This window comes from Copadichromis virginalis, linkage group LG20 (assembly GCF_057382275.1).
Source record: "Copadichromis virginalis isolate Kocher_CV1m ecotype Utaka linkage group LG20, C_Virginalis_male_GT1.1, whole genome shotgun sequence".
Classification (NCBI taxonomy): domain Eukaryota; kingdom Metazoa; phylum Chordata; class Actinopteri; order Cichliformes; family Cichlidae; genus Copadichromis; species Copadichromis virginalis.
In genome coordinates this window covers 6,769,741-6,789,379 of record NC_140637.1, presented here as the reverse complement: position 1 = coordinate 6,789,379, position 19,639 = coordinate 6,769,741, and positions in this window count along the sequence as shown.

Below are 19,639 nucleotides of genomic sequence, written 5' to 3'. Positions count from 1 at the left end.
CGGTAACTAGCTGTGGCAGGGCACTAAAGGAGCCTCCGCATTCACACACAAAACACGCGCACTGCTTTGGGTGTGTTGTGGGGAGAGGATGATGACGATCCACACACCTCAAGACACATTTTCCACAGATCAATAAGGACACATTCACCGAGATTACAGCAGCCAATCAATTATAAAGTCCCGGTGAAGTCTTAGTCTGGAGTGGGACTCCACAGCAGGCCGCTCCCTCCTTTCCTCTAATGAAGTCCCTGGAAGCGTTCACGGGGAAGGTGCCTAAGTAATTATTATTCATTAATTGGGTTCGGGACCTCGTGCTTCTCTGGGAAATAGAAAATCTGACCGCTAATCCAGGACGTTTCTCTGGGACCCTTTGCGGTGTTGTTAACATGCTGTCACAGACTGACGGGCGCTGCGCCACCACCACCGACAGCACGAATATGGAGAGGTTATAGGGCAGCGACTGTACAGATACACACTCTGCGTGAGGCCTGAAGCGGAGTGCTTTCTTTTTTTTTGTTCACACCTGGAAAAAGAAACAAATAATAATAATGAATTTTATATATATATATATATATATATATATATAATGTGTGGAAATATTGGCTAGTGCGCAACAATAACTTATGACAAATACATTATTCAAAATTATTCACATTTTTTGCGACATATTTTGCCGCAATAGTCGTAAAATATTATTTAATAAACTTTATCAAGTAGTTCTTCAATTTTCTTGGCAATGGCAATGGCTCGCTCAGTTAAGCGGTTCCTGGAACAAACAAATGCATTCAGCTGTCAGTTCATTTAAAAATGAATCAGGGCCCGTTTCGCCAAACAAAAAAAAGCACAAACAAGTAAAGGCACCTAACCATTTTCGTTTTTATTTGAGCCTTAATAGATGCACTTCTCTATTTTATATTCTAAATAAAACATATTGTCTGTAACAAGGTCTTTTTATATTTCTATAATATAGAAATTAGAATAAATATAAATATAGAATTTTTTAGACGAATGCAAACGCACACGATATATTTTATGCCCCAACTTCTCGATATATACTACGTCATCACGTCGCTGAATTCAAAGAGAATCAAACCAAAATCAAAATCAAACCACGGCTAACGAAAAATAATAATAATAACACAAAAAATCGCAAAATGTAAGCAGACAAGGATAAAACATAAACCAAAACTGTCAGGAATATATGCAAAAAGAAAAAAAATCTTCCGTCCCATCATCATTAATGTTGTTGTTTTTAATTAATCGCTCGTTAATGTCGCCATCAATTTCCCCGCTGATCAGAGGAGCGAGGAGCCAACAACCTCGCCAAACAAATGCACACTAAAATATTGCCTTGAGGCTCGAGTGAAAATTACCCCGATGTAGAAATGACCTTAATATGATGTAATCAATCAAGCTGTCTGCTGGGACACTGGGAATCATAATGTTAATCTTTTAGTTTGGAGCGATGGGGACGTGGGGGGCGGGGGGAAGGGCGGTGGCCTGTCATATTTTACAACTCAGCCAAGAGACTCGCACAAGTTCAGTGACACAGAGTAGCCGAAGAAAGCCCGATATAAACTCCAACATGGAGTTACAGTAGTCCTTCTCTCTCTCTCTCTCTCTCTCTCTCTCTCTCTCTATATATATATATATATATATATATATATATATATATATATGTGTGTGTGTGTGTGTGTGTGTGTGTGTGTGTGTGTGTGTGTGTGTGTGTGTGTAAAGGCTAAAAGATCTGAAAGCCCGATTTGTTTGTGGGAGGAGTGTGTTAGCTATTTGGGTGATACTAAAGTATGACAACTACAAAACTATAAATAAATGATGCATTACATGACACAAAAATTATTCTACAAAACTATAATAATAATAATAATAATAATAATAATAATAATAATAACTTTAGTTTGAGCTATATTATGAATGTGGACATTACTGAATTAACATAAAGGAATGGGTAGACATAAAACTATTTTTTCAATTAATGTGTCTAAATTTTTAATTAACATACTTCTTTTCACTAAGTTTTTTTTGAGGGGGGGGGGGGTATATTTAAGGTGAACTGAACTGAACAATGAAGTAAAAGGTCAGCAAATTAAAAACCTCATCAGAGAGCTAAAGCTTCTGTAGACGCCCATTTCCCTTGCGACAAGCACTCATGCACACTGCAAACATATTAGCTCTGAGAGCATACACAAAACTTGGCAGGCTACAAGAGGCTTGTTGGGCAGCACCAAGTGCTGAAGCCCGTGCATGTTATCAATAACAACTGTGGACAGACGGAACAGGCCGAGCCCACAAGTGTCCATTTCACACCAGACTGGCATGGCACTGGGTTAGGACTCTAGAGAGCTGTCTGCCAGCCCTCACCAGCGCTTTGAAGCAATTTAACTTCTGGAATTTCTGGTTCTCGTCTTTGAAACGCAGCCCCCTGAAGGTTTAACCTGAAAGTTGTGTTCTCACCTAAAGATCTGATTTGGATGTGGTATGGTTCTTTGATAGCATACCAAGACTTAGGAAATAGAGCAATGACAAATTAGAGATTGTGATTCTTTTAGGTTATCAAAAGGCAATTTAAATTAATCTATGTAACTACGAAACAAAGGATGGCTTTTTTTTTGCTGAGGTAGGCAGCTGAAGAACTTCCTTGTAGAACATCATTAATTACACACTGGAAGATTTTTGATGCAACAAATAATTTCAAAATCTCAAAGCAATCATTTAAACAAGTTACACACAACAAAACAGAAAGCACAAATAGGTTATTTTAATTTAATGTATCATTTGTTATGTTTTGTTTTAGTTTGGTTTGTGTTTATTTGGGGGTTTTGATCCCTAAACACAATTCTGGTCAAATGAAATTTATCTTCAGGAATATAAATGACATTTAGCTAGATTTCCAAACTTCTTCAGATCCAGCAGTCTCCATGTGACCACTAAAACCGCACCGATGTATCACAGTGTTGTATGCAGGGTATGACGTCACTGCAACTGGCTCAAGTGGGGCCCCCGAGCACAGCATACATATACTCATACTGCTGGAAGGAGGGATGCCAAAGGCTCAGTCCAGTTTTGAAGCAAAGGCACTGTTAAATAGTGTTCAGTACAGATGTTCTGGATGTGTCATTAACATATATTCTTTTTTCACTTGATCACATTTTTATCATCAGAATCATCAGCATCGTATGTGGCAGCAAATCAGACTTTTAATTATTTCCTGGTAACGAAAAAGGCTGATCTCTGTACCAGATCCTGGATTTTTTAAAAACAGATTCATAAGTCCTGTTGAAATTCTCAAGATAAATAGATGCATTTTTTTGGTCGCCAAGGTATGCAGACCTTCAGTCCAAGGGATATATGCACATTTCAACAAATCATGAAGAGGAATAAAACTTACCCAACATGCTTCCACACAGATAAACAGCCCTTTGTGTGTACACACATGCTTACAGAGTACAGTGCAGTGTTACTCTCTATTTTACTCTGAGGAAAAATTTTCAAGTTAGCCTGTTTTCCCCGCAGGAGTGGATGGCTTCCCAGCATGAGAAGAACTAAGTTAGTCCAAGTTGCACACTTACTCTATAAGCCTGACATTTCATAGGAAACAAACCATAAAACACCAAACACTCTACAACCCAACAAAGACCAATAAAGGTTTCAACATCTGAAGCACAAACACTGCAAGTAGCAAACAAACCCAGCAGCTCTCCTGCATCGTTTCCATTTCCATCTAGATTATTTTCCCATCCTCTCCTCAGACTCCAGTGACCGGATACATTATTTATTTGTTTGTTTTGCTGCAAAGTGTATACGTGTTTGCGGCAAGAAAGCAAATGTATGTCTTGCTGGACTGACAGGATGATTAATAGGAGGTTGAGTTAGGGATGGGGGAGTGATGGTGATGCAGGATGGGGGCTGGGCGGGGATTTCGGCAACACATCAAAAACAACAGCACTTCCCGGGGTTCACCGCCACTTCCTCCGTCGGACCACCCCACTTCCCTAAAGCCTACTTCACGCAGCACAAAACCCTGGGGTGGCTCAGTGAGGGTTTACACGGAGGAGGTAATGGAGATTTTTTCTTTAAGACAAAGTCACCAACACAAAGAGGGTGGGTTAACTGCATAATTAGTCATCTTCCTCTGAGAACATGGGAGGAAGAAAGAAGCAGGGGGGAGAAAATAGTGCGAAGGAATTTCGGTGTGCATCAGAGCTGCATGTTGTTTGTTAAAGGGGCACAGCAAGTGCTGAAATGGCAGATAGCTTCATGCACAACCTGGATAAATATTGACTTTGGGCATTTGTAAGCATTCTTGGCCAAAAAGGGACAGGTGATGTTAGTGGTGAAAAGAGGAGCAACGGGAATAGGAAATGTTGGAATCTGACGACATGGAATGTTCAAGATGGTTCTAACACAAGTTAAGCTAACCTGATAGGGCCATTAACTAAAAACGAAACACTAATGTGCAGTATTAGAAAATATCTAAAGATGCAGAGACCCACAGTGAACAGTAATCTTGTCTGCGTCAGAGAGCGAAGCTTTGAAAGAGTGCCCTCCTGTGTCAGATGCACAAAAACATGTCGCGCAGTGCATCTGTCCTCAGCCTCTGACTTCAGCCTTCGACTCCTGTAAATAGACATTTGAGAGCTTCTGGGCCACAGGCCTGTCTCAAAACACAATACACCATAGCTGAGCTTACTGGGTCTGGATGTATGCCTTTAATTTGAAAAACCTTTTCTATAGTGCCAAGTGTTTGTGTGTGTTCCTTGTTCTACCTAATCACAAAGGAGGAGAGAAACAAACGCTGAATTTTAACAGGTTGTCATCGTCCACTATTGCTCTTTTCCGAGGGAGCTAGCTGCCAAATCCCTGAGCATGCATAACAATTCCATTACACTGTGCAGGACACCCACACGACTCTTTTGAAGCCAGAGCATTTTAGAGTAGAAGAGTTTATTGACTTCAAATTGGTACCATTTGGCCCCTTTCTTCTTATTTCTTAAAAAAAAAGTGCAAGAGCATGAGCAGCTTAGTGTTAAATGTTTAAGTGATGTTTATTCGGATGAAGTTAGGTGACAGTTGCACAGCGGGATGCCAGTTTTAGCTTACATTCAAATAATGACTGCTCATCGCTGGAAGGATTTTACTTAGCATTGTGATTCCTGCTAACATTCAAGGGCTTGTTTTACAGCAGTGTTCATCTGTAGACCAAATGTGTCACAGTACGATTGGAAAGATTCGGTCTTTTTGGTTGGGCCAATAAACTGTGTCAGATGATTGGATTTGTGATCCGCCCTGTCCTCGCTTGCCATTTTCATAAGCTCATATATCACGCAGTGACATTTGCCATGTGGTAAAACTGGACAACTTGCCACTCCATTTTGGAGATTTTTTTTTCTTCTCCTCACTGTCATGTCACACAGACGCTGAAAATAATGTTTTGCTGTGACCCATGCAGAGTAACCTTTTGAAGTTGTCAGTTGGAAAAGGCTACTGTGGGACACTTATAGCGTGTCAGCTGCTAGGAATTCAGTGTGTGGAAGACTGGGCTTACAGACACCTGTATGCCTGGGGTCATAGTGGCACCTCTCAGCTTTCCAAATCCTGCAGGATGGTCTGTTCTAGTGTGTGTGTGCGTGTGTGTGTGTGTGTGTGTGTGTGTGTGACATAAGTCCCTCCACAACTTTCTTTTGAAATGGTGCTGTTGCAATTCAAGTCAAAGTTATTTTAATGTAGAAGCGAGCTTTATCATTCTATCATATGTCCCACTGTATTCAAACCACGACAGGTCGTCACCACATCACCATGGTGTGATTTCAAAGACTGCTTGTTAAACTCTTAATGTGTGACATTGATTAACAGCTCAGCTACACTTCAACCCACCAGTGCCTGTGAGGAGGAAATGAAGTGATCATGGCTAACACGAGCTGATGTTTTTTTAATACACCGGATAAAAAGATTTCTGTTTTTTGCTGTCCTCTAGCGAACAACAACTCCTGTGCTCGAGTCTTTTGTGGTAAATGTACAATAAAATGAACGCAAAGCCCAGTAACTTGTTCCTTAGCAAAATGTATGTAAGACTATGAAAAGGATTTTGTTATTCCATTGGGAAGGAAGCCTTTGTTTGGTCCAAATCCATTCTGGAAAATATATTACCTGAGGTTTGTCATGTAATATGTATAGAGCACAGACGACTCAGTCTCTAGTTATGCAGACATATTCTTTTCTCTCTCGCTCCCTCGCTTTTTTTTGTACAATCAAAGCTCAAATCAAAAACACTGAAAATACAGAGAAACCAAAGTAATGTGAAATGAAAATGCAGTTACTCTATGTTGGACATACAAATGCTGCTCTGAGTGTTTGTTTAATACGACAAAATCTACCACACACACATATATCTGGGTGCTGCTGTCAGTGCAGCAGCATCAGTCATCGTTCACATGGAAGAATAGAAGGTGGTGTTTGTAGCCAGGCAAGTTGATCTGTTTCCTCAAATTCACAATCACGGGCTGGATGCCTGTCTATACTGATAACCCCAGAAACTTTGTCTATTAAAAAGATTACATCAAGGCAGGAGAGATGGAGAGGAGGAGGCAGGGGATGTAGGAATAAATGTGCATGTACGTCTGTGTGTATGCACCCACAGGAGGATGTGGGGGTTCTCTGCCATCGGTGAGCTTATCCAGAGGATCTGTTCTACTTCAAGAGGAGAGAGACGTCTGATAGGAATAGAGTGTGCCCCACACTTGCAAAGAGACACACACACAACCCAGGCCTCTGTCAGCCTTACCTACCGCTGAGTGTTTGAGCACCCCCTGGTCCAAAATCAGAGCTCCAATAATAAACTCTACTGGCTCTTCTGATTTGTCGTGACAAATGCTCTCTGCTCATTGGTCTCAGGTAATGCCTGCTGCAAGGGATTTCACAGCCTTGATTTCACAAGGGTCTGTGACAGTGTGTGATTATGTGTGCACAATGCAAGTCAAAGTACATGCACACATATATTTGCCATAAATAATGTTTATTTGAGGCATGTAGACTGAACAAAAGTAACAGCAGAGGAAGGTATAAGAAAACAAAGAAACCTTTTAGGGGGGAGGGAAAAAAACTCCATCTATTTATTCAAGCTGCTCTGCCTTTGCTTCAATTAAAATGTACTTTGTATTTTATCAGAGAGTGGGCGGGGGGTTGAGGTGGACTTGCCCTTTATTCTGTCCACCACCTTTTTCGGTGAGGAAAGCCAGTGGGTGCCAAATGGCAAAGCCTGCTGGATCATTATTTGAGTGCCAAAACGGTGGGAGAGGAAAAGTCAGTAGAAAGCTGGTCATTAAAATTCCTACCATCTTGTTGACTGCATCTCCCCAACCAGCTTTCATTTCCCCCTCAGGAATTGGAGGCAAAGGACAGCGAGGAAGTAGAGCTTAGCTGAACTCATAAGAGATGATCCTTAAATATAATATGGAAGAGATGTCCTGGAAAACAGCTCTAGAGACAGAGATGAGTCTAACAGTGAAACAACACTGACCTCAGATTTGTAGGAGTTTGTGAGTCATGAGGATGTTGAAACCTACTGAATGCTTTCCAGTACTACATTTGACGTTTGATTTTAAAACAAGACAAAAAGGAAAACTACAAACAGTCAAATTATTTTTCTCACAAAAAACATTGATAGTAGGATCCTCGATCAAGTGAGAGACAGCATGTTAGAGCCTTATATTTGCACAGGAGAAGAACGGGATCTCAGCACCTCTTATTCGTGCCAGGATAACCGAGGCAAAAAAAACCTATCTGAGACAGAGACGTAAGCGTTCTTTACCATTTCCTCTTTTCTTTTGTTGAAGAAGGGTGGAGGACCACACAGTGAGCTGAGGCCAGATAGTTAGTGTATATTAAGGGACTGGTTACCGCAAAGGGGGATTTGTGCAATGGACCTTAGAGGCTCTGGGGGTCTGGTGGTGGCCTTTCACTATGCTGAGCAGAAGTGGAGCATCCACATCCGTCCACGGTTCAATAACAATGTAGTGCAATATTTTTTTTAGGTAATTAGATGCACATTAGGTCGATTACATGGTTAGTGATTTCCCATTTCAAAAAGTCAGTTTAATGGTTATTTAGTTTTAAATGAGTATAGAAACACATTGGAAACAAAAGGTTGCATGTTAACTTGAACCTGAAAATCACCAAATCAGCATTTAATGTATGTATTCTATCACATTTTCTATCAAAGTGTATACCAATTAGTGCGATCGCTCTACTTTTACCCATTTACTATATTTATTTGTGCAATTCAAGCTATGTGAAATAAAAGTTCAGCTGAAAACATCAAAATAAAGCATCATAATTACAATATTTCATCAATATTGTAAATATTGTAATGTTTAGAGATGCAAGAAAAACCAAACAAACCGTAAACTAACTTGCGGCTCTGTCCCTTCTCTCAGAAATAGTGTGGGTGGACCCCCCTCTGGTCTAAATTACCTGCTGACCGACAAGCCAATAGCAGCCAGTAAGGATGTGCTGACAGGCAACTGGTGACGCACTCCTCTCCCCTGTCGCCACGGATCCCATGCCACCAGCCATTCCTTCTCTTCCTCCTCCCCTCTCACTTTAGCCTTCCTCTGTGCCCTGTGATGCGCTGCGGTAGGTCAGGTAGGTAGAGACGGTGAGCAAAAAGAGAGCAAGGGATAGAAACAGAGGCGCACGGGGTGAAAGAGGAGACTTTATTATCACCGTTGTTTCAAGCTCACTGATCCCCCATCGATGACTACTCAAATGTCCTGTCTTTTCAACACACCAAAGCACTCCTGGACCCACTCCCCCCACCACCACCACCACCACCACCACTACCTTTCCTACAAATCCCTCTTTACTTCCACACAACCCCTCAGCTCCCCATTTGCTCCTCTCCTGTTTCTACCTTCCCTCTCAGTGGGCTCACACTGCATTTGGAGGGTTAGGGAAAGGGGGAGAAAGAAGGGGGAGAAAGGTAGACAGAGTGCGAGAGAGAGAGGGAAGGAGGGAGAGTGTCAGGCCTCTGGCTGTAAGGGAGAGTGCACCTGGATGGGCAAGCTTCCTGGACATGCTGTGAGGGGCTATTGTCCTGCATGTCAGCAGCCCCTCTCTTTTAATGGGGCCCGTATATCATCATTCTGATTATGGCAGATGACTGGGACTTTGGGGGTGGGGGTGGAGATGGTAGATCTGGTAGAAATGTACATGTGTGTGTGAGATACAGAAAGAAAAAGAGTGTATTGGGGAGGGAGGTGGGATGAAGGCGAGGTTTGGGGACAGAGGCTTAAAAACGCAGGGACCCCTAAATCCCCCATCGACTGAAATCCTAGCACTTAACCCCAGCTATGGCATTGTGAGCTGCCGTGGGGATTTTTTCCTCTCTCTTTTTTTCTTTTTTTTTTTTTGGTGGCCGTCATTCTTTTTAATGGACTCTCTAACTCGGTCTACTCCTCCCTCTCCCTCCATTCACTCAGTTTTTCTTTTTTTTTTTCTTTCTGGTTTATGACTTGTTTTCTTTTCAGAAGTAAGAAGAAGTGGAATGAAGCATGGTCACCTGTCCTCTGCAGTCCAAATATCCTCTCAGACCAGAAGCTGTTCACTAAGGAAAGATTCCTGAAGTGGACCCTGTTTATTCCCTCAAAATTTTCCAACCAAGCAAATGGAAAATGTAAATGTTTAACTTGTAAACTAAAGCTATTACTTAATTGAAAAAAAAAGTATTTGGTACAAAATTCACATTTTGCAATTTCTATATCTATTTCTAGATTATAATTTTATTTCCATTCTCACCAAGTCTGTAAACGTACATGATCTGAATCTGTTTTCCTAAAAAGCAAAAGTTTTTACATCTAAGCAGCTCAAATAACATCTACGCTCTTTTCGGGCTGCTCTAGTGTGTCAGTGTTAAATGTTTCTCAGCATAACCGGTGGAAAATCTAATCTAACTCAACTGCAGATCAAAGATTGAAGTGTTCGTGTTTTGGGTGAGTGAAAGGAGAGAGTGCCATTCATTTCATGGGGACAAATGACAGCTAATTGAGAAGGTTTTGTAAGAGCTTGTCTGGAAACCTTTCAAATGAGTAAAGGGTCATTTCCCCCATAATGACCTACCTATGTTGGATTTTGTATGGTGTGTGTGTGTGTGTGTGTGTGTGTGTGTGTGTGTGTGTGTGTGTGTGTGTGTGTGTGTGTGTGTGTGTGTGTGTGTGTGCAAGCGAGTGAGAGAGACACATACACAAAGAGTCAGAGGGAGTCGACAGATTAAGGGTGTAAACCAAAAGCCGATTGACAATGTTAACATTATTAAAGTTTCTTTTTTAATTAATTAAAAACGTAAATTGAACACTTCTCACATAAAAATGCACATTTATTTCCAATCATTGCTTTTCACTCTACTTTAGAAACAGGATAGGCAACAAAAACACCAACTGACCACCAGTTTGGCAATATTTTTGTAAGATTACTATCTAGTGTGTTTAAATGCATACCTGTGCACACACACTCATTCCCCAGTGTTGATGTGGCAACAACAAGATTCAGCACCACTGTGGCCTTTAGTTCTGGCTCAAGGACAAATATTTACATGGACCACAGCGACATTATTTTTTTTAAGTAATTCCAAAGCTCGCAAAGCTAAATTCGACGTACAACTTATTTAAAGAGTCAGGATGTTGTTGCCGAACAGTAAGTTGGGGTTCTTTCATTTATTAACTTTCTTCTTTTCTGTGCACGTCTCCAAATCCAGATGTGTCACACCATCAGCAGATTCAACATTTCTTGTTATTTTTCCGAGTGAAAACTCGAGGTGGGAGATTTACTGAATGTGATGTCAGAGTACTTCCTATTTGGATGGCATTAACAAGGCTGAGGACAGAAAGAAACCTGTAACTCCACTATGCTTCGGTGCAGTCATTTTGAAAAACAGTGAGTCAGTGTCCGCTTGGTGCTTGGTGCGTCAGATGAGAAGCAGTTAATGTGTCAGTAACTGGACAAGCAGTATATTTTGAGGGAAGCCGCAGAATCAGAGAGAGCGTGTAGTGCACAAGCATCACTCTTTGCAGCATCAAGAGTAAACAAACAAACAGAAAAGGAGAAATTAAAAGAGGTGAAAAGGAAGGCAGAAAGCTTTATTATTCTGGCGTGTCTGGCTGGCAGCTCTCAGGGGATTGGCGGGATTAAGTGAGAGCTGCAGATGACATCACGGGTAAGGACGAACGCTTGACTCATAAAGTGCCCCTCGGTATGTGCATCTACAGGCCCAGTTCCAGAGCCAGGGTGTGGGCGAGGGGGTTGAGGGGATCATTAGTGAGGTTTTATTGGACCAGTGGGGAGGAACCGCTGGTACGCGGGTGCAGACGCACAGGAAAACAAAATTCAGACTTCGCTGTGTAGTGCAGCTATTTGATTGCTCCCAGACCTTAGTGCAGAATATATGTGTGCTTGTGTAAGGGACAGAGATACATAGAATGAATTGTGTGCTTGAGATTGATATGCATACTGTACACCAGTGTATTCAGGTGAGTTTCACTTGGACTTCTATTTGAGGCTGATACAAATGCGTAAGCTTGTGTGTGTGTGTCCAAGGATTTGTTGGCACTTGTGTATGATTGTCCTTTCATACATGATTGTGCGTGTTCATGCATGCGTCTTTCATTAGGATGGAAACCAGAGAAATGCTATAGTCTTGGGGGCCTGTGCTGCAAGTTGATTCTCCAGTGACGTTTGCTCCAAGTTCTCATAAAATGCACAAGGCAAAAGCCAGAATTCCTTTCTGTTTTCGGAGCCACACAGCCCCCCACCCTCTGCAGTCGTACATTGCCTCCTTCTTCTTACAAATGTATAAAAGACGACAGCAAGGATATCCAGTGCCGGCTGATACAAATCCCATTCGGTCACCTCCAGATGGGACGGCTGTCTTTTACAGTGAGAACTCAGCAGTAGCCTTCCTGACTCATTGTTTCACTCCATATAAAATGAAATCAACCACATCTGCTGGGGGTGCCCAAATGCAAGCTACCTTTTCCAGTTACGCTGGAACAGATCCTTCTGAGTGATCTGCAACTGTGCTTTCTGCGGAGATTTGTTACACGGAAAGAGCCTTATAATGACCTATGTGGTGTTTAGTACATGAAGCAGGGCTAGCAGACAGTGGTTTGACACACTCTTAAGCTTTTCTCTGTCCGTGTGTCTCGTCAGTGACAGCCCCAAGAAAAAGCCAGAGGATCTGAGTCCCCGCCATCAAGGCACGGCTAGCAAATAAGCCATTCATTCTGATCGCTGTCATTCTGAGCCGTCTGACCTCTCAGAGCTGAAAGGCCCGCTGTGGTCTCATAAAAAATACCAGTCATAAAACAGCTGAGGGGGTAAGACACTCTTGAGCTATTAGCTGGTGATACTGGATGAGATTTCAGTAGGTGCCAGGGTGTAAGATTGGATGAGGCTAGGAGGCAGGCTTGTGTCTCAGGAACAATAAATATGCTGAAGAGGTGAGGTAAAGTTATTAACTTGATCAGCAGAGTGCCTGTCTAAGTATTTTATTTGCAGTGTTTGTGGCACAGCCCATTTAGCATAAATATGCTAGCCATTGCTGTCCAAAAAGAAAAGGCATGACCTTAAAATTAACTCTAATTACTTCACTCTCTCAGAGTCTGCTGTCAAACAAATCACTACCCACACACAGTCTCAAAGTACTAAATGCACTTGTTATCAATTGGGGGAAGGCATTATTACCTATTAGCTGTTTTAATGGTGCAAACAGGGGCACACAAAGTAAATACTGAGGTTTACGACTTCCCCTCCTCAAGAAAAGCACATGTTTGATTGTGGTTGCTAATGTTAAACTAATTAGAGAGGTCTGAAATACTATGCAGAACATTTGTGTTCACTCATTTGAGACTAAATACGGGTTAACGGGAAAGGGAGAGCATCAGTGTTTATAATAATGCTTTGAAAGCATATTTTCTGTACCTATTAAAACTGATAAGGCATTAAAGATTAAGTTAGTTATAGATAGATAGTCTCTAGTGTGAGTCAAAACCATTTATTTTCTAAAAGAGCATGACTTAATTACTCTAACTTAAAGAAATACAACTCTCTAACTTGAGTTGTGTTCACCTAGATACAAAGTTTAGTGCATTAGAATTTAACAAGTACACTAAATTAAAATCTTAAGAAAAAAGAATTGAGAATGGATGAACAATGACAAACAGTGCTTTTGTCCTGTTTTTAATGTGAAATGTTACCCTAAGCTCATATTTCTGGTCATATAGTTTATATGTGGATATAATATTCTAACACAAAGTAGGTAGTCTTACTTTTTTTAATCATCAAAATATCAAAGCATTCTTTGATAGCATACGATGTATGGTCTTTAATAGCTGTTCAGGATTGAGTCCTCAATTGGTTGTGACTCAAATAAAAATCACATCGTGTTAAATTATTAGAAGGATGCAGCTTTTAATCAAATAGCACTGTCTTCAGTCATCTGTAACAAAAAAAAATATCCTTTGTCTGTTCGGTGACAGTGGAAATAAAATAAAAAACAACTTTTTATTGAGATCTTAGAGTGTGTTTGTGTGTGTGTGTGTGTGTGTGTGTGTGTGTGTGTGTGTGTGTGTGTGTGTGTGTGTGTGTGATCGCGGTGCACAGTATTAACCTGATGCCCTGGAGAAGTGACAGAGAAATACTGCTGAAATGTATTCATAGATTTGTTTCCTCCAACAAGCAATAAAATCTAGTAGAAAAAAAACGATTTAACACTTTGTATTTCCAGAGCATTCTACGCAGCAAAAAAATCTGCCTGGGCAGTATATCACCTGACCTTCTTTATGTAAAAAAAAAAAAAAAGAAAAACACACACACATACACAGATTCATTGTTGAACCCCCCAACCATCCTCTTAATCCCATAAATGTTTTTACAACTTGCTGTGCTGGACACTGAGGTGTTTACATTAGGCTAGCCCTACTAGCTAGCGGCACTAAACTCCGCATAGTCGTCTATCAAAATGAAAGTGCTCTCATAAACATTCTAATTAGGCCGTGCTTTATTGTTATTTAGGCCACAGATCATTAAGTTAGTGTAAACCAACATATTAACCTTTGATTAGTTTGGCTGTGTTAATACTGTGTCATCACTGCGCCACATTTATCACAGCCCTGAGCATAACATTTATCATAGGGTCAGCCACCTTTAGAAGGAATGAACTGCAAATTAATCACAGTAATATCCCAAGCCACAATTTGGATGCATTATGCAGCATAGCAGAGTTAAATATCGGCTTTTCAGCTTTAATACTTCAGATGAGGCATTCCGATGCAAGCTTATGTTCCTCGGATCCAGTGGTACATCTGTATCCTTGCTTACAGCATTATAATTCAGTACGGTGATTTTTACAGTATGTGTGATTTTACAGCACATGTTTAAATAAAACTAATAACAGCAGACAGGTGATCAGTGCGGGTAACACTAAGGAAAAAAAGAGGATTTCTTCAAAACAAACTCAAAGGAGTCGAGCCAGGGAATATTTTACCAGCACTAAGTAATTGGGAAAGCAGTTTAATTGTAGAGGATTATGCTTTCATGTTTGGAATATTGTGAACTGACTGTATAGCTTTATAGGGAACCATTAATTCTGCTATGTAATACACGTAAGACCATTAATCATGATCATCGTCATTTCTGTCAATGCTGGACTTGACATCGTAACCTCCGCTCACCTTGCTCCGCAGGAAGACGTGCAAAAGTCAGGGAAATTGTTAGTTTGTCTGTTTAAGCTATTTTAGCTGGGCTAGTATTTGAGGCACTACTTGTGCTTACAAGCAACATCGCATTACAGAGACAAAATAATGCATTTGAATGGTACTCAAAGCACATCAAGGCATACATAGATGGAGAGATTAGCAGTGGAGAGATTTCTAAAGTAAGTGTATTGATCTGAAATTCAGTGTCATATAAATAGCAAAACCTGAATAATGATATAGGAAAAATGTTGAAATGGTTGAAACTACAAATACAAAGAAATAAGATCAGGGACTGCTCTTCTGCATTTAGGAGACAATCATTTTTTTTCTCTGCACAGAGACACAGATAGATGTATTAAGCTTATCTGTGTCCTTGCTAGTGAATTAAATGTTATTTTGTACAAGGCTGGAAATTTGGGTTCAGAAGCACGGTGGCCCAAGCAACTCAAACTAGAACTCTAACTATATGATCAGAATGTGATGTGCTGCATTTTCTATAATGGACATATTGAAAAACTGAATATGAACACAAATGTTATGACACATATGGGACCAGAAGGTTAGCTAAGGAGGGATGTGCAAGTAAAAGTCATTTTAAGTTGCTGTATTTTACTTCTTTTCCACAGATCGAAATTGCCCAGTCGCCCATGCATCATTCTCCTCTATTTTAAAACAAGCAGCATTTACGACAATATAACATTCAAAAGTCAATTAGATATTGTTGCACAGATATTTTTATTTGTATATTGTTCTACAAATTATCTCCGTATACTACACAGAGTGTACCAGTGCATCTGCACATGGGTTTGGTCAGAGTCAAATGTCCCAGGCTGATTCTTATTCCCACTCCACACTGTAGGGTGCCAACTTCAAAGTGGTAAAAACTCAGACTTAACTGGTGCAATTTTGATCTGTAGGCAGTGTATATATCACTCTGTCTATGGAGACCTCTGGAGTGCTTCAAGGGTAAAAAAAAAACCCTCCCAGTAAATTAACACACACAAAACAAGGGAAAGACCTATTCATTCCACCAGTGAACTTAAGTCCAGCATCACATGCTTGCGTATACAGCAACAGTAAACAGGGAAAAATCTGTTTCCAAAAATCTGAAGCAACACCAGTTTGAGTCAGTGTGTGAGCCATTCCCATCATAAGCTGGATCTTACTTTGACACAGACGTTGATAACTTGTGGATGAAATTCAGATACATAAACCTTGCTTTGTGATACTTTATTTTTATATGAGGAGCACACAGAGAATATGCTCGTGGAGAAGTGCAAATACAAAGAAAAAAAAGGCCCCGTGCACACCAGATTGTGTGCCCTGCAACAAAAACGACCAAGATGTAAGTACACCTGAGTTCGATTACTGTGAGATTTAAGAGGAGACATGCACACTGTCTGATATCAGAGGAAAACCATTAATTTGTGACTCTCTGATTCTTTGTCATCAACTGCTCAAAACTAATGTATATGCCATAATCTAACAATACTAATCATTCTGTTCAGCATGTTGCTCAGTTTGCTGTTCAGTAGCCATGTTTCAGTGGTCCCGACTATTAAAAGTGTCCCTGTCGCAGTGCATATCCTTTAAAAAAGAGCTTTACTAAGTCATTAATCCCATCCATCGAGCTGATTGGCTCATCATTATTTCTACCCACTGCGCTCATTTTACCTTTTGTTTTTTTAAACCGAGAAACTACAGTTTCAAGTCACGATGCCAAGCGAATTAGTCAACCCAGCTGTACGGACGGTTTCAAAGGGCACAGGCAACAATCCCAATTTGAATAGCTACAACTAAGGTTAACACAAACTCACTAATGGAAATGACATGCCCACAATGACACAATTCTAGCTTTAAATGGCAGCGCTATTCCCCTGCAGTCCAAAAGGGCTTCAGTGAGATTTAATGTGTGCTTAAGGAGTTCCAGTGTTGAATAATAACATAAATTCGAGACGATTTTCTCTGACTCAGAGATTACGCGCGTGTACTGCACAGTGGTGGATGGTTCCAGTCCTGTTTCCTGTACACAATTTTATGTGAGCCATTATCAAGTTCACATCTTCCCTCCTCTAAACAATGAAATCCAAAATGCTACAGACAGATTATGCTAAATCCAAAGGATTGCTTGGTGATTACAGTAACGACCTGAAATAGCACATAATGATAGACACTGTGGAAAAACATGCAGGAGGAAAAAGGCTCAAGGGCAAAAAAACCCCCAAAAAACAGTCTTTCCAAGAAGTACTAACACTGACATCACGCTACTAATGCTTTTTCTTCATTATCCATCACTGGCTTTTATTTAGAGATAACACTGAGAAATCATCCAAGTGGGTCAAAAGCGCTCAGTTTTAGCATTGGTTCTAGGAGTTGGGATTTTATCCAATTTAAAGGGGTGTGCATGCTCCCATGTAGATATATATATGCATGCAAAGAAGCATAGCGTATAAAACTGTGCGCACAAAAATGTTTTGCGTAAGCATGTGTGTATGCGAGGAGGCAGGCTCAGGCGGAGTACTGTAGATCTTTGCGTGAGTGTCTGTAATTGGCGGCAGAGGAAGAATCTGTGAGCTGACATCTGCAGTTGATTTTTTGGTGATAATAAATCAGGTTTCTTTCTTCACTGGTGTGCTTCCACACTGCTCTCACTCTCGCTTGTCTGTGTTCCTCTATGTATTACACACACTCGCTTCCCTTCCTCTTCTCCTCATTTCCTCAAATCTGTGGAAACCCAAGGACTAGTTGCACAGAAAACTTTGGAGTCAGCCTCACTTTTTGGGTGGCCACACGAGCTGAGTTGTGAAAGCTCCTTCCTAGCCAAAGCTAGTAGTGGGAGAAAAGGAAAGGAGTGCAAAAAGGAGAGACCTGCTCTGTGATTATCAGCGAGTAGAGGTGGATGGAGACAACGAGGTGTGAACAGGCTGCAGCTGAGGGGGAGCACACAGTCTGGCAAAACCTGCAACTGCCTGTGTGGAGCCCAATTTCTGCTGACTGCACCTATCTCCACCATACACGGCTGAGTTAATCGTGAAGGTTCTTGCCACTGAGCCATTTCTCTCCACATCAATTTCCTGTCTAGCCACAGCCTCAACACCAGATTTAGAGCCCAATGGCTGCTGTTTTTATGTTTTGATTATCCTTCTTCTTGTTACACTGAACATAATACAGTGTGAGACAGAGAGGGGGAAAAAAAATTAGGGGGAAAAAACCCTTCCTGGAGGTGACCTGGGTTGTGTTACATTCAATAGATTTTCAACTGACAATTACAGAACTCATGCACCGAAACATAATCTATATTCCACAAGATTACCAAAGGTAAATTCAGTAAACATTTTTGATTACCATGTTTTTCATTTAACAACGTTACTAAATAAAACAATTCAAAACTATGTTTACTTTAGATGTTTATCACATCAAATACATGCATACAATATGTGCCACAACTAAAACAAAAACAGATTAGGTTTCCTTTGGGGGAAAAAAAGAGACTGCCTGATCCTGATTATTGCCTCTCCTCTTCCATGGAGATGGAAGCCCACGCCAATATCATTTAGTTTTATTCGCGTTAGACAGAAAGAAAAAAGGGCTTATTACTTTAAAACCAAATTTTATTTTCATAGGGGAATAACCTTTTGATTTGTACCCAGCATTAATTGAGGACCTTAATAGAGGTATTATAGCATATACTGCAGCGGCTTTTACTGTAAAAGTAAAGGGGCACAGAGGAACATGCCATGGCTGCACAAGCATGGCGGGAGACACCCAGGAGTGCAGATGCTGTTCTGTCTGGGGTCTCAAGATGAACTTTTAAGCACTTGCCTCAAACTATATAAAGTCTGTGACTTTGTATATCTTTGTGTAATAAAGAAAAAACATCATTACAATAGATTTAAAAAAGTATTTAGCACATGCTTAGTGTATTAATATCTTCCACAAGAACAGAAATTTAAGGGTGAAGAGGCACCAAGCACACTTCAGCATGCAATATGGGACCAACCTTTGCCTTTGCATATGGACACAGACACACAGACAGGAGGAAGGGTTTGGTGCATGAATATGGATGTGTCTGCATGTGCGTTTGCATGTGTATGGTCTGTATGTAAAACAGTGCAAACCTTGGAGACAGACTGGGCTTGAGCTAATTTCTCAAGCTAGTAGGAGAAAGCAGAGCTGACAAGGTTGGCGAAAAGGCCTTGAGTGTACACAGCAGAGCACAGCATTCCTTTAGCACGCCGAGACTACAAAGTTTCCTTGGATCATTTCCATTACAGCAGTTTTACACGTGCGACTTCTTTCCTCGGGGTAGCCAAGGCTAGACAGGTGAAGTGATTAGGCTTTAAACCTGGCTGACCTCTAACTAGCAAGACAAAACATCTTGTGTTGGATCAACAGATGCCTGATGGAATGCAACTTCCTGCCTCATCTGTCAAAATTCCCAACAGGAAGGGAACAGAGTTTTCCTGAATTAGAATATTTACAGCTGAGGCGAGAGGCTAGATGGAGTGAGAACGCTAATCTCAATCAATACTTACATATATCTTACATAAACTGAGTCTTTGGGATACAACTGATTCTGGCAATAGTTAAAATCATTTTTATTCCTCATTAGCTTAAACGTAAACAATAAAATTGTTGATATATTACCTGATTGATCTTTAATCAGACCCCAGCAGATCTTCCCAAAGATCGCTAATTAACTGAACACTAATTACCAGAGGACGTAAAGTCCCCACTCAGCGCCCGTGCAATGTGTTGTTCCCTCAGGCATCTGTAAACACTGGGCCCCAGTCTGTCAACGCTGTTGTGTGTTTAGACATCTGTTTCGACCGCAACTTAGCACTGATCGTCAGTATCATGTGGCTAGAGCCTGGAGT